The sequence below is a fragment of the Callorhinus ursinus genome, unplaced genomic scaffold (genome assembly GCF_003265705.2).
Source record: "Callorhinus ursinus isolate GAN/ISIS: 27379988/994484 unplaced genomic scaffold, GSC_fseal_2.0 scaffold2, whole genome shotgun sequence".
Taxonomy (NCBI): Eukaryota; Metazoa; Chordata; class Mammalia; order Carnivora; family Otariidae; genus Callorhinus; species Callorhinus ursinus.
The window spans coordinates 10,453,810-10,468,987 of record NW_027397064.1 but is presented as its reverse complement, the minus strand read 5'-3'; the positions used below and the strand labels follow the sequence as shown (position 1 = coordinate 10,468,987).

General features: G+C 42.0%; 1 protein-coding gene across 2 annotated transcripts in view; it reads right to left on the bottom strand.

Annotated features, from left to right (window-relative positions):
- Positions 1-406: 406 nt before the first annotated feature.
- Positions 407-15,178, bottom strand: part of IRS1 (insulin receptor substrate 1) — a 64,577-nt gene continuing 49,805 nt past the window's right edge. Inside the window, exons 2-3 of one of the 2 annotated variants that reach the window (XR_012373976.1) lie at positions 3,148-6,573; positions 407-564 (exon numbers count right to left, since the gene is read on the bottom strand). The gene's annotated coding sequence lies outside the window, so the exon portion shown is untranslated. Of the gene's footprint in view, positions 565-1,025; positions 6,574-15,178 lie in introns of those variants that run through there. The other variant, XM_025890644.2, reaches the window with a different exon arrangement.

The following is a 15,178-nucleotide window of genomic DNA, read 5'->3' as shown; positions in this document are numbered from 1 at the left end:
CCGTATCTCTAACAGAGATTTTAAGAAGCTCTGATTTACTTCTGTTTACAGAGTTAATACATAAAACCTAATGCCTAAAAACCCAGGGGTTTGGGTTTTATGTGGCTTTCACATTTCACCTGCTGCCCTTGTTCCTAAAATAAAGCCGAGTATTTCTATTCTGTTGCTGTAAAGGGGGGTACTTATTGAGAAAAACAATAGGGAATCAGAAAGAGATTTCTGACACAAATGAACTAAGCTAGGCATAACGATAAAGATTGGAAACACACCTAATGAGGTCCTGTTACTTTGTAGGGTGAAAGTTGTAGGTTGAACAGAGCTTCACTTTTGGGCTCCTGTGGGATCCTACTTGTTCAGCAAATTCATGACACAAGGCAGTTGGAGTGATAAATGCTTTTTGTGTACAGAACTTAAATTTTTATTTAAGTACTTGGAACCCAGAGACTTGCAGCAGCGCTGATGAGAATACAGACTCGGCTGTCAAGCCATCCTCGCTGGAGAGGCTACTCTGTTGCATCGGAGCTGGTGACATAGACATGCCCCTTCTCACCTCTGCTTGCACATCTGCGAAAGAAGGATAAAGACAGTACCTACCTCTGGGTTACTAGAAGGAGGAAGTGAGATAATTGACGTGAATCCTGGTAGCTAACCTATGATGAATGCAGAATGAATGTCACTATTTGTAGCAGAACCAGAGAGATAATCCCAAATTCTCAATAATTAATTCTCGCAGGCCCTTTATTGATGGTTTACTTGATATAGTTTGTTTTTGTATACGTGCAGAAGGCAATAAGACGGTTATACTATAAGTTGCACCACCGATTCGTTCCAACTAGACTTCCTTCAATTACCGCTAAACAGTTGATGTCTGCATATGATTTCAATAGAGGTTAGAGTGATGTTTGCCATGTGATACCACTGGGAGGGAAAAATCAGTTGTGGTCATTGTTTTTCTTTTAAAAGTAAATGGACACAGTTAATAGACAATGAAGATGAAATAATGACTCCAAGCATTTATTCAATCATGTTCTGTGCCGCCTGGGAACAACGAAGATATCATTTACAACGCTGGGCAGAGGGAAGACCCCTCTAGCCTGGTGCGCCAAGTAAGAAAACTCAAGCTTCTTACTCTCAGTGGAGAAGCATGCTTATTAAAAAAATGAAATTAAAAAAATTAATCTTCAATCTGTTTCCACAATGTTCAATAATTTGAGTTTGCCCTAACAATGTAAGACACACCAATCATCTATTTAAATTGTTCGAGCAAGAAAGCTCAGTTGGGAGAAGGGGGAGGAGTTGGCTGTTTCTATATTGGCAAGGTGGCTTATTATTTTCAAAAACCATCAGTGTCCTATCCCTTCTAGTGGTGAAACAATCCAAAAGGTTCTGCTGGCACAGAAATCAAGGTTTCCCCACTCACCCACCATGAGTCGCCTTTTAAACACACATTCCTAGACAGCTCCAGGGAATCAGCATTTCTAAGTGACTCTAGTGATCCAACAAGTTTGGGCAGCCCTTCTCCACAGTGGTTTTCAGCCCTGACCCCGTACTAGTCTCCTGGAGAGCGTAAAAAGCGGCAGCCCAGCCCATAGCCACGACCAATGCCCAGACCTCACCCCAAAGTGAATCAGCACCTCTGGACTTGGCCCTGTGGGCACAAACCCTCAATGGCAATCTGCATTTGAACAACCTCTTGGGGGAACCCATGTGCACACTGAAGGTTTTGACAAGGCTGTTAAAGGGCCTATCAACAGAACATCTATCTCTCCAACCCGAGGAGGATGGAGTTTTGCTCCCCACTCCCTCTTCCCATTTTACCACCACCAACAAAAGCAGCTTAAAATCTTTCCAGAGGTCTATTTCTTTATCCTCTTGGCCACTGAAAGCCAACTGAAGAGGGATAGTGTGAGGCAAACCTCTCTGTTCCAAAATCATTTATTAATTGGAAGTATGTTAAATAGTGTCCACCACTCTTACCCAAATCCCCCAGCAACTTTTAATTGGCAGTTTCTGTTTCATGTCCCAAACCAAAAACATTAAGGATCACTAGCATTCATATCCGTGAATTCATTTAGACAGTTTTCTTTAATTAACGATGAAGACACTACAGTTCTAAGTACCAGACAGAATCAGGGGGAAAAAAATTGAAAATAAGCATAACACTATAAAGAAAACTCAGAAAAGTGAAACACTTCTAAATAAAAAATATATACCTGGCCTGGTACCCATTACATATATACATAATACATATGTTATACACGTATATACAATAAATGTTTTGGTAGCAACACAGACCATGCATTGGTCCTTCTGTACACAGATGAAGTAGCACCATCGGCAGCACCACCATCTGAAGATGATAAACCAAACTGCACATACATTAAATGAAAAAATATATATGTATTTAATTTGGCCCACCCTGCAGCCAAGAGGTGTAAGGAAAGAACTTTGTAAGAAAAATTGTTCTGGGAACTACATTCTTAAGCCAATAGCAAAGTTCTAAGATCAACAAACAAAACAAAAACAAAAACAAAACAGCACTAAAGATGCCTATACAAATACAGACAAGTTTTCCTGTTTACTGAATTTGTCCTATCACGCACATATTGGTTAACACCGGGGAAATGAACAACATAAGCAGAGAGATTTAAATCCCAGGTGAATGGCATGGATCTGGAACACCAGAGCTCCTGGTGTACACATCACAAATGCCAAGTCATCAACAAACGATGAAAGGAAGACAACTCTCCAGCTAAGTCATGTTTTCTAATCTTATTAGCTAATTATAAGCTCTTTATTACTGATAAATTCCTTAAGAATAGGATCAAACGCTTTCACGATCTTCCTACCTCTCAGCACCTAACTGGATGCTCTGGTTACAAGCACTGGGAAACCCAACATGCCATCTGACCCACACAGTCTCTACCCATGCTTAGGAGACGGATGGACAGAGCTATGGTGGGACCTCCAAGATCTTATCTGGCTTGACTTTGGAGATGATCAAAGGCACCAGAGTCTCTCCAGAACTAAGTTCACAAGACTGGAGGTCTTTCTCTTAGTATTGACAAGGCCATATTTCCTCACTCCCAAGAAGTGCATGCTTCTTCTCCTAAAGTTTTTCAGCAGCCTTTATGAATGCAGCATTACCTCCTAGGTACACACGATGTCCTAGGAACACTAACTCCCCCGTCAAGTCATTGCAAAGAAGCAATTTCATGTTTGGCTTCCATCCATTCTCCTTCGCATGCCTTCCAAAGGGTCCTCCTGTCTCTCCCCAGTCAAGGTCTTAATTCCCACAGTGTCTCTGGTTTCAGGGCCTCTTTGCGTGATGGACTGACCCCACAGAGCTCCGCCAAAGCACTCGGAGCACTTCCCATTTTTCATGGCTCTACTGTCAGTGGACGATGAGCTCCCCTCCCATTTTTAAACCACCTGCAGCAAATAAAATTAAAGTTTTCAACTACCTGGCATATTGCATTCAGGATGCAAGACTGAACAAAACAGGGCTTCATGTATTGTACAATACTGTTCCTTACAGTATAGTAAAATTGTTTCCTAATACTTTAAATGTCTCAAATTTAAAAGACAATCGGGGGAAATAAAGGTTAAAAATCTCTACTTTTGGCTAGATGATTTTTAGTAAACCCATTTTGGCAGTCAACCTAGATTAGTTAAGAGTCCCTGACCTTTGAAAGTTAGCAAGAAATAGCCACAAACGTAACATCAGTACTGAATCGTCATTATTGACTCAGGTGGTTGATCATTAATGGATTCTCTTCACTCTAGCTGGTTCTAGGACTTTTTTTTTTTTTTTTGCCCAGAATGAAGATATCATCAAAGTCATGAACTATATTTGTTCTTTCCACAAAGGAGAATTTTAAAACTCTGCCTAGATCTCTAAGAAAGAACACTATAAAAGGTTGGTCTCATGAGGAAAAAGCCACTAACTTATAGGTTAACCAGAGGCCACGAGAAGCCCCATTAATGTAATTCCTTGGCTGGCCTACAAATACTTGGAAATGGATAAAAGCCAGTTTTCAATAGGAACTGAACACAAGGATTTTAGCAGCTGATGTTGCTCAAGGTCAACCCCTCTGTAGGCAGAGCATGAGTTTTTGCCTTAAATACCAGCAACATCCAGTTTTAAATTGGTGAAGTCTGATACCACCACCAAACCCAGCTCAGGGACCACTAGAAGCAGCTTATTAAATAAGAATTTCCACCTTTATGCTATTTGACTCAACAAAACATCAGAGAAATTGACCAAGAGATGGCTTTTCCAGTCTGTTCATTTCTGTTCTCACCCAAAACATGTTGATACTCTATGTGCAGAGGTATCTCGGTAATACATATTCAAAGTAGAGTTTCCTTGAGAAATAATAACCAGCTTTACAGGAAAACGGTCAGGGCTGACTTTGTTCACTGATGTCTCTTTAACTACTTATGCCCTCATTGGAAGAAAGCAGGACAGCTTGCTTTCTTCCTACATTAGCAGGAGTAGTAGTCAGAATACTTGCAAAAATTTAAGTTGGTTTGACCAAGAAAGACTTTTTTCTAAAAGTGTGAAAAAAAAAATTCATAGCAGATTTTTAAAATCGGTAGTGTTCTCACCTCATAGGAAATGATGTAATTCAGCAAGTTCCTTGAAAACAATGGATTCTTATGACTACAGACCTATTCATCTTAGAAATTGATGAGCATGCAAATGATCAGAATCTGCAACAATGAACGTCGCACAACAGTCTATGAGGTACATGCTGTCCGGTTGAATTAACAGTAACACAGGCCTCAGCAGCATGAGGGGTTCCATTTATCTCCCCTCCCTGTTGAGTAGAGTAGGGGTCCCCCCCAACCAGCTGGACGACAGGCAGCAGCCCCTGCAATGGCCCCCAACCTTGTCCCTTCCTTGTAGCCCCTCCCCGACCCAGGGAGCTCAACCCATCAGAGAAATGAAATGTTGCTCCTCTCCACAGCAGGGCTGGGAACTTCTGAGAGTTTACACGGACTCTGAGGGAGCCTGAGCTGGGCATTAATTCACTTAACCTTTAGGAAGTTTCCTGGCAAAAAAGATTAAAAACACGGTAGGCAGTATCTTTAAGTATGCCCACGGCCTTTTCTTTTTCACAAGGAAAAATTCCAAGATGTGTGTGCTTTCCAAACAAGAGGATTAACATCTTCACTGCTGGCTAGATGTTTCAGGAGCCAGTCATTATGCTTTGACATGCTCTCTGTACACTGGGTTTTATTAACTAATCGCTAATAGGCCAGTACCCACCAGGGCAAATGGAACCAGTTACATTCTGTTAAATCATGTAACATGGGATGGTCTCAGAAAACAAGAGATAAGGGTCCTGTGGAAAGTGATACATAGCCCTGGTCATGATAAAAACCATTTTTCTGGAATTTTAACTTCTGGTTAGAAGTCAAGGACAAGCACTCACTTGTCTTACCACATTTCTCGAGAAATGCCAGAAATAAAATATCCTAACGTGTGCATGGGGAAAAAAAATGGTAGCAGGAAGCTTATAGAAGTGGGGGGGGGAAGAAGAAAAGATCAACAGTCTCTAGTTTATTATGAATAGAAAGAAATTTCCAGAATTTACAAACACCCACATTGTTCATTCCAAAGAGAGCTTTTGATTTAAAGGGATCACCCAAGTCTCCTCCTCTTTACAGTATATACAATGGAAGACTTTGATTTCCTTTGCTTGTAATTTTGCTTCCATTCAATGGCCAATTTTAAGCTGACACTGGAAAATACCCAGGAGAATATACCCTTCTTCAGTTTAATTAACATGGCCTATTGCCTTACAGGAAAAATACAAAATTAAGATCAATTCTTGTAAGGATCTCAGCTCAACATCAGGGCTATATTACAAGAGATAGTATCCGCAAATATAACTATACAACTGAGAACCATCTAATGGCACTATGATTCTTATTATATTATTTTTCTGAATTACAGTCTTAAAACAAGGATCGTACCCTAGTCTACTCTTGTTAGCCTTGTTTTAAGTATTTGCTCCACTCTTTACAACAGAACATTGTATACCTCAGTTCCACATCCAAAAAAAAGATGTGCTGTAAGAAAAGTTACATTTTAATTAAAAATATTACACATATAAATCAAAACCTATGTTAAATATTTAATACTCTCTCCACCCAACGCGAACAGTTTTGTATGAAATAATTTACAACGATGCTTTGTCATACACAGTTTCAGCAGCAGATGAAATGGATCTTGTAAATGCAATGAGAGTAAACCCATTCTCTTGTGGCATGGTGGTGGGCCCATCAGCTCACGTGGCCAGCTAAGTCCTTAAGGTTGAAGATGAAGTTTATGCAGACTCATAGTTCTGGTGTCACAGTGCTTTTTTGCTTGGCACAATATAGTACGTGCAGTTCAGTCAAGGAGCTCCTGAGGATTGTAAAAAGTAAACAAACTGAAATGGATGCATCGTACCATCTACTGAGGAGGAAGATGTGAGGTCCTGGTTGTGAATCATGAAATATTCAGAGTCTGGGTACCCATGAGGAAAGGGAGGATTTGCTGAGGTCATTCAGGTCTTCATTCTGAAAAGGAAAACGAAAGGATTTGTCACCACGGGCATATTGCAAAACACATGTTCTATCAGTTTTTAAGGGTTTTTCTTTAAAAAGGAGGCGGCATCGGATAGGCAGAAGTCACAGGCACAAACAGTACTGTGTACTTAAATAAAATCAACAAACTGTATTTAACTTTTTCCCCCTTTCAAAATGCAGGAGTCTAAAGCAAATACAAACTCAAAATAGTCAATATTAAATCAGTCAACAGATCGATGGGATTTGGAGGTTTCAGAGTTTAGTAACACAAAAACACAAAATACTTTGATGTTCTGAGGGTCCAAACAAAAATGTGAATTATAGCTGTTGTGTTAAAGTACTATAAAATATGGTGAGCAGGTTACAGTCAGGCTATGCTTCATCTTCTTTTGGTTCAAAGTCAACTGCAGATTTTAGAATTTGAAGTTGCGGGGCTTAACATCACAAAATTCGAAGTCAGTTTTTAACGTGACATGGCTCAAAATGAGGATTTTAGATGCAGAAGGAGACCCAAGTGAAACAGGCATAGTTAATCATTAAATTAAAAAAGAAAGGGATTCTTGGGCGCCTGGGTGGCTCAGTCGTTAAGCGTCTGCCCTCGGCTCAGGTCATGATCCCAGAGTCCTGGGATCGAGCCCCACATCGGGCTCCCTGCTTGGTGGGAAGCCTGCTTCTCCCTCTCCCACTCCCCCTGCTTGTGTTCCCTCTCTCACTGTGTCTCTCTCTGTCAAATAAATAAATAAAATCTTGAAAAAAAAATAAATAAAACGGAACATTTAAAAAAAAAAAGAAAGGGATTCTGATTTAGATCTAATAGAAATGCTATTCTGGCAGAAGCACATTGCTTCTATGCAAGTCCAGAAGGCAGACCTTGTAGGGCATTACCCATGCCCTTCCAGAGAGGAGACCCCTTATTCAACCTCATAAGCCCTCTTTTGCTCTCCAGTATTAATATTAGATAGACCCTCTGAAGCCCACATTTTTTATGTATTTCAAAGTTATCTATACATATCAATGCTTATAGAATGGTGCAGAGTAGATAGTAAATATTGCCGAATGGGTAACTGGTTGCATTAAATACTATGGGGGGATATAAAGCTGAATTGTGCTACAGGCCCTGCTTTCTAGAAAATCTAGGGAGGAAGGTAAGTTCCATTCATAAATAGAAAGAATGCAAAAGAAAAAGGGGGTAAATCCCATGGCAGATGCGCAGGAAAGAAGCTCTAGCTGCACGGAGGGAGGTAAAGAATGCTTCTAGCTGGAAAGAGAAAGGAAATACCTGACACGTCTGGCTTGGCCTGGAGGAAAAGGAATAGTTTGGGGATGTGGAAACGGGATCGTATCTTTGCTGCTTCAGGGCTGCAACCCCAGAGCCTCATGCAAGGGCTGGTGCACAGTAAGGACTCACTAAATACGAGCGGAATGAATCAAAGGGACAAAGCACAGGTCCCACTGATAGCACGTGATAAAACAAGGCCCGGGGAAGGGTATGGCCACAGAAGGCAAATGGAGGATGCGTTGTGTTGGATCCCAGGGTATGTGAAAAGGGGTCGAAGGAGGTAAATCTGCAAATGTAGGTGGGATAGATGGTGAAGAATCCCAAATGAAAGGCTAAGGTCTCTTTTTCTAAGTCTAGGGACAACCAGGACATGTTTCAGGGTACGTCCAGATGTAGTAGGTACTAATCCATGTCAGCTCCAAGGAAAGGAACAGTCTACAATCCATACAATGTGTATGTTGACCAATGTAACTGTTTTTCTCTCTCTTCCCTTGAAGGAGAGTATTAGCTGGGACCAGTCAGCATTCACCCTTTGGCTTTCAGGTAAGCTGAAATTTACTAAACATGGACTCTACTTTTATGAGATTTCTGTTGTTGTTTTAATATTAACTCCACCCGCAAATGACAGGTGAACAGTCTGTTTTTCTATAGACAAAGACTTCCCATGGAGACACCAATGTAAACACAAAAAAGGACTCCAGGCTTTATCCCTCTGATGGCCAGAGAAACAGGACTGACTTTGTGTGGTTCCTACAAGTGAAAAGAAAACCCATCCCTTCAAAAACCCTGAAGACTGATCTCCAGATCTCTTATTTACTTTCAAGTTTTTCCTGAACTCACTGCAATCTATCAGAATGTTGCTACAAGAATATCTAGACAGGGCTTTACACAGCTTCATAGCTCTGGGCCCAAGATGAAGTGGGAAGTCCACACTTTATTAAAGGGCTTGAGACAAACAAACAAACTGCTCATTTATAGAAAACGGGGGGGGGGGGCGTGTGGGGCAAGCAAAGGGCACACGGTATGCTTTTCATTTTATACCTGGCTCTCATCCAGAATGGCTGAATGCACAGCTCAGCACAGGAACAAACTGTATCCAGTTTTGTCCTCACACGTGCCAACACTGCATGGATGCAGAGGGGCAGAGATTTGGGGCCTCTGTGGGGAGGGAAAATCCTCTGGCTTCGCCAGATGCTGAAATCTATTGCTCTGGGCCACTCTGAACCCCTCCCTGTAATTTCCCACAAGTATGTATGTTCAAAGAGCAGGAAACAAAAGGATCTACCAATGGCACCATAAACTTTCCCTCTAAAATCTCAGCATACTACTTTTCAAAGCCCTTTATCCTAAATCCTGATCAACACATGTCTCAGCCCCTAATGCTACCTACTGGTGCCATCACCTTGGGGATCTCTGAAAAAGGGAGCAAGTGGGAAAGACGGAGATTATGCTGACAGGCAGGGGATGGGCAGAAAGGTGCTCAGCAGGCAACAGAGGCGGGGAAAAACTTCAAGCGAAAGTCTGAAGTTCACATCTGTTTATCTTTGTTCAAGGGTGTGTGTGCGTGCGCGCATGTGTATACAGAAAATGTAGCTCCTGAGTAAATGATACGGATTTTTAACAGACACCCCTGAGTGAGAACTGTCCTTTCCTGCAGCCTCTGTGGGGTCTGCACACTTATTTCAAGCATGCAGCCATTGTTGGAAGCATTTTTGCAATGCTCTCTCCAGTTCCCATTTCTTTTTTGTGACTGCCTTCTCAGCCTTGGGCATATTCTTCTGAAGGGTCTCTATAGCAGGGGGTCTCGGCCCTTTGAGGGCACATATGATCCGTGGAAATGGCCAAAAAGCTCTGAGAGCCAAATATGGTGAATAAAGGGGCTGATTAAGCCGGGTAATGGTTCTCAGTGAGGTATTATCTAAAGTCAAAGAACCCCAAAACTAAAGTTCCCAAAACATAGCTGTTCACAATTGCTCTGATGAGCTTTGTTGGAAATGAACTCTGAGGACCTTAGGGTAATGTTCATGGGGCTAATGTTCATTTGCCTTTATTCCTGCCTCTACACAACAGCGGTCAAGAAGGCCACAACTGCACTCGAAGAAAGGCCCGCATGCAGATCATACATTTTTGGAATATGTTTTTAAAAAACCAACACCGGGGCGCCTGGGTGGCTCAGTTGTTAGGCGTCTGCCTTCGGCTCAGGTCATGATCCCGGGGTCCTGGGATCGAGCCCCGCATCGGGCTCCCTGCTCAGCGGGAAGCCTGCTTCTCCCTCTCCCACTCCCCCTGCTTGTGTTCCCCCTCTCGCTGTGTCTCTCTCTCTGTCAAATAAATAAATAAAATCTTAAAAAAAAATAAAAATAAAAAAACAAAAAACCAATACCCATACTAGGCTCCCGCAGTCATTCAATTCAAGAAACATCTGTTGACTGACAAAAAGGCAGTGATAAAGGACTATCCTAAGCACTGAAAAGGATGACATGGGTAGAGGTACCTTTGATGCACTTTATGTATACAACCCGGACTGACTCACACCAACCATATGAGGCAAATATTGCAACAATGTTTTACAAATACAGAAACTCATCTGTTAACACCCATGAAATGGAAACAAAAAAGCAAAACATTTCCTTGGAGAAGAGCTGGGCAAATATCAAATGGTGATGTTCCTAGGATACATCCTCTCTGGTTACCTCACTGGGGAATAACTTCTGAACCCAGAAAGATGATGCGCCTGTCACGAGATTTAGTAGCAGGAAATTACATTTTGACAAAATTTCAACACCACATCAGCATCTCCTGTCCCCTTCCCTGTGTCTTCTCGTAAGATAAAACTAACCTAATCCTGTTGCCGGTAATGAAAAATGTAATTTTTAAAGCATTATCAAATAAGTCAACACTTGAGCAATGCTACTTGAGACCTATGGATTACTGCATTATTGCATCCGGTAGGAATTTACATCTTCCGGACTTGACCCACTTAAACTATGCCTATGAGAACTGAAAAACAGATAAAGCTTCTGCTTTCCTTCACACTCAGCCTACTGATTAGGCTTCACTGTAAAGCAGCTGAAAACAGCGAAAGATGACAATGCGTGTACAACGAAGGACCCACACCCTTTCAATAATGAATTTTTGGTCCAACCCATTGACTAAAAGTTTTATCTTGTATTCAAATGCCTGGAAACCTCCTGCCAATTTGCTGAGTCAAGGGCAACACAGTTATAAATATGTGGTTGAAGCATGACTAGCAGTCTACTTCCACTAAGAAATTAGAAGTAAAATAGTCTTAGTTGTTGGGGCACCTGGGTGGCTCAGTTGGTTAAGCGACTGCCTTCGGCTCAGGTCATGATCCTGGAGTCCCGGGATCGAGTCCCGCGTCAGGCTCCCTGCTTGGCGGGGAGTCTGCTTCTCCCTCTGACCTTCTCCCCTCTCATGTACTCTCTCTCTCTCAAATAAATAAAATCTTAAAAAAAAAAATAGTCTTAGTTGCTTGGCTATTGTCATATACCAAAATGTAGCCACAAAGTAACTCTTCCTCACCCAACTATGCATGAATACCGTAATGACTTTTCTTCAATGGAGATCATTGTTTGAAATCTTATCTTGTAGGTTCAACTAGAAAAATTGGTATAAATGAATTCCTCCACTTAAAAGAAATGTGTCAAAACAGCACATTTCTCTTTCATTTAAAATAAACAGCTGTGACTTAAAAGAAATTCTTGACTATAATATAGAAAATTTATAGACCACAGGAAAAGGTAAAGAAGGAATAAACATTTCTCAAATTCTTGTCACCCAGGGAAAGCCACGGTTCAGCTGTGGTCCTAAAGCTACTATTTGCTTAAAGGACTTGAACTTTTAAAATTTTGCATCCAGTGTCAAAAATGTTTCAATAGGACAGGAAGATAATGTTCTCATCAGATTTAGATCTTCCCTGTTCTTAAAAAAAAAAATCTCTGATGGGAAGATATCTGAAATGTTAACCAACTTTTAAACCTTGGTATTCTATTCCTTTCGCCTCTTCCCAATTCATTGTGTATGGGGAGGAGGATGGCAGTTTGAAGTAGAAAAAGCCTCTGGCTTCCTGGCTTTGACGTCCAAAAGCCCACGTCCTTAAGGGAATGGCACAGGTAAAGTATTCAGAACAGGAGGGGAGGATTCCTCTCAGAAGAGAAAACGGTTCCTCTCGCCTGGGCATAAAGAGAGAAATGGTCGGCATGGTGTGTAGTTCCGTACCTGGTAGGATGCTGAATATGGCACCTGTGACCTCTCTCTATATCTTGTCTTCCCAAGCCTGTTGATTTCTGATTTGACACAATTATATTCAACTGCATAGCACTACTGTGACCGCAATTCATTTCTTCATTATTTCAGCATGAAATAATTCATGCTACCACTCATTTAGAGAAGAGCAAGTCTTCTAGAATGCTTACCTATTCATAAGGCACCTTACAAAAACACTGCAAAAGTATTCTGCTTTTAAGCATACCTGATTGTGGTGAACAGGCCAGTAAATTAAAAGAAATCATCAGTATTAAATAAATTCATAGTTCTGGGAGTGTACAGGTGCCCTGCATTTTAACATTTACACTACTCAATCTCTGATGGATAAAGGAGACCGCTGACCCATTTGATGGGCTATGAAACACTTATTAAAGAAATTTCCTGGCTTAGAGTTTGGTTCTACCACCGGGGAGTTGGATAGCAGCATTTAGGGAGGAGCTCAGTCCCGTTAGCTATGGTAATCACCCAAGTAAAAAAAAGCTAACCAAGTTAACAGAAGCTAACACCAAGTTAGAAAAGCTAACTCCGGAGGGCTTCAAGTTCTGGACACAGGGAGAATCACTCTGCTCTTTAGAAGGTACACCTGGGAAGTGTCAGGGCAAACTGAGACTCGTAAAGGACAGACCTAAGTGGAGAGAGGGGAGGGAGGGAGGGAGGGAAGGAGGGAGGGCAAGAAAGAAAAAGAAGAAAAAGAAAACAAAAATCAAGGTAAGATTGAACTAAAGAATTTCTTAAAAAGTTTTGTCTATTTGTCAGAGAAAGAGGAAGAGAGACAGAGAGAGAGCACAAGCAGGGGGAGCAGCAGGCTGCCCCCTCAGCAAGGAGCCCGATGTGGGACGCAATCCCAGGACCCTGGGATCTTGATGCGAATTGAAGGTAGGTGCTCAACCCACTGAGCCACGCAGGTGTCCCGGGACTGAACTAAAGAATTAAAGTTAGAGGTTAAGACCACAAGACGTTTGCTACTTTATGCTAACAAGAAGCTAAACCACCATCTTTTCAAAGAGGCCAGAACAGAGCTGGCAAAACTTGGTTTCATGGTCTTAAAAGGCAAAGGGTAAGTGGCCAGCCAGGCAGGTGCTTTCACAGGGCTGCTTAAGGAGCACTTATGCCTGCTGCGAGTCACATGGGCGAGAGCGGGTGCAGATAACAAGGTTGCCGGCCGCACCTTCCAGCGTGCAGGGCTGCCAGGCAGGAACGTTCAGGGAGAGCTGCCAACATGTGAGAGGCCACCTTGCTCCAGTTCCCCTTGTGTCCCAGTGAAAGTCCTTCTGGCAGGGCTGGTGACTTCAGGAGCCCACCAGCGAAGAAAGGCACATGTGTTATGAAAAGAGAAGAGAGGGGCTGACCCAGGAGCTGACCCCCCAGCCTGTGCACCCCCGCTGGGAATGCCAGCAGTGCTGTGGACCTCTCCTGCCCCAGCAACAAAGGGCAGGAGCTGGGGCGGGAAACTTGTCCAGAGGGTTAGAGATTTATGGAGAAGACAGATGAAAACAACAACAACAACATATGGTTCTCAACAATTAAAAGCATTCTTCCAGGGGCGCCCGGCTGGCTCAGTCCGTGGAGCGTGTGACTCTTGATCTTGGGATCCTAAGTTCGAGCCCCACTTTGGGTGTGGAGAATACTTAAACATAAAATCTTTTTAAAAAAAAAAAACAGTATTCTGCCAATAATGTATTAAAGAAATCTGAAAAAGCATTCAGAAATCTTTTAAGCCGAAGAATATTCACTTTAGTTATTTCCCATTCTTTTTATTAATAGGGCATGTGCTGATAAAGCAAAAGATAAGGCAAATAGGGGGCCAACACCCTAAGAGCCCTTCCTCCATCCCCCCGCGAAGGAACTCAAAATGTCTCCAATCTCTCTTCTACTGAAATTAGAATGCATCCCCCCATACATGACAGTCAAGGTAGAGGAACTCAGAAAAATAATCCCTCTCCATTACAAGTCAGACCACATAATGTGGAACAGGAAGCTTTAATTTTAATGGAGCTCAACCAAAATCAACCTGTTGCTTGAAGACATGAAAGTAATATGATGCCTTCTTCCCTACCTGAGAAAACAAGTCATAAAAGTCAGTCTTTCTTCTCCTTTCATGGGACCTATTTCTGCAGTATATTCTCTCTCCTAGGAATTAAATTCCAGTTCTGGGGTTTATAGTTTATATTGTAATTTCACACCAGTTTGTTGTTTTGTTTTATTTTTAATGTTCAGAAATACAGGATATAGGTTTTATTGGTCTGGCTTTGATACAAACCAGTAGACTTAAATTAAAATCACAACTTAGTTTATAATGTGGTGTAGAGATAGTAAAAAAGTGTTTGCAATACGTGTCTGTAATGAGGCAAGAGGGAATCCAGCGGGCTCAGCCCGGTTGCACTGCCTTTAATTTTTCGGCTAAACACTGAATGGATTTCGCATTCTTTGCACCCCCCCAGTCATATCAGAAATTGCTTCAAGAAAGCAAGGGGCTGATTTTACATTTGAGTAATTGTCTGACTACCCAATTGTTTCTTATCAACCATCAGCAGCTTTTCCGTAATAGCCTAAGAAGCAGAGCACAGAACAAGCATTCACACAGACAGCCCAGGGTCTGCAGTGGGCCGAGGTAAGGATCATTAACACCACTGACATCACTTTTGGCAGCCGGAGAAAAAGGAAAACCTGTGTTTAATCTACTTCCTACTCACCACAAGTTTCAGCCGGAGTCCCCGATAATATGGGTTGTGGTTGACTTTATGGAAGAACTTGGTAATGCAAGAAAAATGTACTGAACCGAACAAGCATCTTTAAAAGGAACCACGAGGTACCTCAGCTGTGTGGCCCTGATCTGGAGGTATTCTGGTCATTAAACGGGCCTAATGGAGGGCAGGGCCATTCCCAACTGTTCCCAGTAAGGTCAAGCTCAATAGAAGACTTTCCCTACTGCACACATCTAATTAACATCTCCTGGAGGCCATCATCATAAATCACAAAGAGAAAGGTTTTACTCTTTGTCTTCCTTCTTGCCTTGAGAAGGCTAAGGGG